Raw genomic sequence first — 5,000 nt, 5'->3', positions numbered from 1 at the left:
TCCCATAAGTAGTATTTTCCCAATGGGTTGGAATTCAGTGATATCCTTTTTTAAGATATCAAATGTATCTTCAGAGTAATATGGTGACTCATATGGAGGAATGTACAAGGCACATAAATAAGTGTCTTGGCTGGAGCACGTAAGCTCTTTGGAGAGTTTAAGCCATATATATGATGGTCCTTTTCTTACAATGTCAATATGTTGTTTAAGTGACTCTTTGAACCAAACTATGATTCCACCTGAGTTCCTGCCACATTTAATATTGGGGTGTTTAATAGAGGGTATATGTATATCTCTGTAGTTAAGTAGAGAATAGTTTTCCTGTCCTTTTTTAGCCCATGTTTCAAGTGCTATCAATATATCTGAGTTATTTACAATATTTACAAAATCAAGATCTTTAATTTTCTCTCCAAATGAAGAAGAATGCATTCCCTGAATATTATAACTTGTGATTTTGAGAGAATTCATTATTATAATATTATTTGCCAGAAAAAAGGATGTTTGACTACTCAAGTTAATTAATTAAACCTAATAGCTGGTTATAGAACACCCATGCAGTAAAGGGTTCCCAGGTGTATAACCAGACATAAAGATAAACAAATTATTAAAACAGTTTAGGTAAATAAGGAGAAAGAAAAAAAAAAACAACATACAGACGGACAGACAACATTGAGACAAAGACATAATGTTTTACACACACACACACACATATAACATTGAGACAAAGACATAATGTTTTACACACACACACACACACACACACACACACATATAACATTGAGACAAAGACATAATGTTTTACACACACACACACACATATAACATTGAGACAAAGACATAATGTTTTACAAGAACAAATAACAAACGAGTGCAAGTACAACATACACACACACACACGCACACACACACACGCACACACACACACACACACACACACGCACACACACACACACACACACAGACCTGTTGCACACTGTTTTCCCTTTACATATAAAAACATTAATTTCAGAAATAATAGCTTTTTTTTTTTTTTTTTTTTTCATTAGTGCAAGAGACTATCACATATGCGTTGCAACATTGTTTTTATCTGGGTAAGGTCTGAATCTCTGTTTGAAGTAGCAGTTGCATAAGTAGGCCTAGTAGTCTGACCGAAGTTCTGCCCAATTCTGATATTGCTTCTATCAGACCTTAGGAATCTCTCCCTGTTTAATGCAGTGTCTTTTAGTTTTTTAGCAAAAAGTTTCATGCCCCCCTTGTGGATGTGTACATTGTCATATAAATGGTTTGTGGTAATGTCATTATGATGTGCCATCTTTACGTTTGGTGTCACATCACAAAAGGACATCACTTTGGCATTGATTTTTTCTATGACGCTTTTAGGTATATCGCGTCTTGGGAGTAAAGATGAAATGATTACCTTAGCGTCAGGGTGTTTTTGTGTGGCAATTTTTACAGTATTGATTAAGGCCTCCGCTACATCAGTTCTTGCATTGAGGTCATTTGTCCCTGTATGTATGATAATGTGGGATGGACTACTCAGTGAACCTTTCTGCAGGATATCCTTTGCTACTTGTGTTGTTGGACACCAAAGTTTGTTGACGTTGCTCTTCGGGAAGAGTCGTCGTTGGTCCAGGTGATTCCCGTTGGAGTCACACAGGATGAAGATGTTGTCCTTTGCAGGCTCCATCCTTTGTTGGCCATGGCTGATGTTAGAAGGTGATGAGGAGGTTGTGATGCTACAGATGTTGTGTTGATGTTTGGGAGGTTGAAAGTCTCGACGAGGTAGTGCCGGTGGTTTAGGTATTTCAGCGGAGTGAGTGTAACTGTCAGACAAGATGATTTTGTCATTCAGCTCTCTGCTCCTGCAGTCCAAGAGTTGATTCCTCAGACTATAGCTGTGCTGTTCTCTCCTCAACATCTCCTCCTTCAGGGTCCTCACCTCCTCCTGCAGTCGCTCTTGGTTGGCAATCTCCACCTGCCTGACTTGAGGGGGTTGTGCTGGAGGTACAAGCGCATCAGCGGAGTGAGTGTAACTGTCAGACAAAATGGTTTCGTCTTTGAGTTCTCTGCTCCTGCAGTCCAAGAGTTGGTCCCTTGGACTATGGCTGTGCCGCTCTCTCCTCAACAGCTTCTCCTTCAGGGTCCTCACTTCTTCCTGCAGGCACTCTTGGCTGGCAATCTCCATCTGCCTGACTTGAAGGGGTTGTGCTGGAGATACAAGCGTGTCAGCAGAGTGAGTGATACTGTCAGACAAGATGGTTTCGTCTTTCAGCTCTCTGCTCATACTGTGCCGCTCTCTCCTCAACAGTTCCTCCTTCAGGATCCTCATCTCCTGTCGCAGTTCATGGTTGGCCTCCTCCGGCTGTCTGACTGCCAAGCAGAGTTGTTGTATCATGTCCATGTTTGGGTGGATGATTTGGCTCTGAAGGTGCTTTAAGTTGTCAGTGGTTTCCTCTTTGAATATTGTGTAGTCCTGCTCAAGTTCAACCAAGGTATTTCTCAGTTCTTTGGTGTCAGGGGAAGAAGGTGTCTTGGGGCCTATATCACTAGACATGTTGATGGTAGGGTCAGGCTTATGTTGATTGTCTAACACAGCTCCTGATGGGATCACTTTGGTTCCCACCCCCGGATCTTTCTTGTTTTTTTGAGCGGTACTTTTGAGATCTTTGAACTTGCACTGAAATTGGGTGAGGCTGGCTTCGGTTCCTTGTACCATAACAGTTCCATTGTGGTACAGGTTAACGGTCAGTTTAAAGTCCTTTGCCCCCTCTAGTGTTATCTGCCTTCCTTTGCTGATTCCTCCTTTTCTTACACATTTCCAGGTAGTGCTGAGGGTGGTGTGCCATGTATCAAGATTATGGGTAAAGAATAGGAAGTTACACAAGACTTTGTTGTCATCGGGTCCCATGTAATCCGAGATAAGGATTTCAGGATTTTCTCTCATGATACTTTCTTTCATTTTTTTCTTTTCACTTGCTGATTTTACAGTCTTTGGATATGTTATTTCTAACTCATCTTCAGTTTTGAATGATGCCTCTGCTCTGGTCCTGTTTACTTCCAATGCAGTAGCCATTGTGATGTCACCGACTGGCAGTTTGGCTAATCCTGCTAGCACTTAACTTGTATATTCTTGATAGGTTTTCTGCTTTTCTTGAGCTTTAGAAGTTTTTTTCAGAGGTCCTACCTTTCTATTCTTCTGCCTCTGGTGTCCTTTTTTCACTTTTCAATTATTTTGATTTAAATTGAGTAGTAAAAACAACCATTTTCTGGCAAAAATGTTGATTTTTCAGGAGCTCATGTTATTTGCTGCCAATTGTCAAGCAGTCGAAATCTCTCTCTCTCCATACATCTCTCTCTCTCTCTCTGTATTCTCTCTCTCTCCCTCCACACATCTCTCTCTCTCTCTCTACATGTATAAGCTCTTCTTTTCCGGCCTGTCTGTATTTCATCCTGCAGCTTATTTTCTGTATTTATTTGATTTTCTTGTTTCCTCACGCTCTCCTCCTCTTCCCCTCTCTCTTTTCTCTGCCACTCTCTCTCTCCTCCTCTCTCCTCATCTGTCACTCACTCTCTCCTCCTCTCTCCTCATCTGTCTCTCTCTCTCTCCTCCTCTCTCCTCCTCTCTCCTCATCTGTCACTCACTCTCTCCTCCTCTCTCCTCATCTGTCACTCTCTCTCTCCTCCTCTCTCCTCATCTGTCTCTCTCTCTCTCCTCCTCTCTCCTCCTCTTTCCTCATCTGTCACTCACTCTCTCCTCCTCTGTTTCTCTTTTCTCATCTTATCTTCTCTTATTCTCTCTCCTCTCTTCTCTTCCCAATCCCTCTCTCTCCTCTCTTCTCTTCCCAATCCCCCTTTCTTCTCCTCCTCTCTCCTCCTCCCATCCCCCCACTCCTCCCAACCTCCTCCACGGAATCTTCAGCAGAAGAGGATTTGCTACAGTTTTTTTCAACTGCTTACACACTAAATCTTTGCTTGTCACACAATTTTCTAAACATGTCCTCCAAACATCATAACCCGACACCAAATCTGCAAAACCATACACTAATTCTCAGTGTTTGACTCAGTTTTCAATTGACTAAAACACATTTTGCAAAACACCACACACAATTTTCTACCTAACACACAAAAATCTAACAGGAAGTAACTTGATTTCGTTCTTCAAACACAATCCATCAAAATGCCACACTAAATCACCAGTGCTTCACTCTTTCTCCTCACATGTGTAAACACTCTTTACTTTACTGAACACCATCCAATCATTGCCTTAGTATAGGTCTATGAATAGATGTAGTCTCTATATAGGTATGGACCCTTTCAATCTGCTCCTAGAGGATTTCCGGTTGAAATATTCAGAACCAATGCAGATACTTTGAAAATTACAGTAATCGGACTTTAGCTTACAGTAATGTTCTAAAAAAGTTGACTTTATGTAAAATTTGTCTTTTTACTTTATTTTTGTTTGTCCCTATGTTACAGTACCATTAGCTCAATAAATTTTTCTGTGCCTCCAGAAATGCCTTAGGAACGCTTACTGTAGAATTGTTTGTTTCTGCAGTTGAAAGGGTCTATAGGCCTATGAATACATACTGTACACGACCCCCCCCCCCACACACACACACACACACACACTTGTCTTTGGAAAAAACTAAATCAGTGTTTTCAACTCCATGTACATCTGGTGGTCACTGTATTCTTCTTTGCTTTTTTTCTTGCTGTAAAATACTGTATTCGCAACAGCAAATTATTTGGGAAAAATCACTATTTTTGGTTTCAATATTGCTTGCATTTTTACTGTGTATTTCAACTTCTCTTTGTTGATACCATAACTTTCACTCTTGTATGGAAATACATATAGAAAGCCTAAGACAGAAGAGCTTTAGGTTTTGAGCAACAGTGTGTACATGATGTATCCAAAATGTCATATTATGACAAAAGTGTTTGTAATGTGAGGCGAATGTTTGCTTTACAGTTTTTTACAATTGTTTACACACGTTTTCAAA

Source organism: Alosa pseudoharengus, unplaced genomic scaffold, assembly GCF_046254945.1.
Source record: "Alosa pseudoharengus isolate Yale_2024_CS ecotype anadromous, Long Island Sound unplaced genomic scaffold, YU_APseudo_1.1 YU_APseudo_1.1_scf_5, whole genome shotgun sequence".
Taxonomy (NCBI): Eukaryota; Metazoa; Chordata; class Actinopteri; order Clupeiformes; family Clupeidae; genus Alosa; species Alosa pseudoharengus.
Note: the sequence above shows the minus strand (reverse complement) of the source record.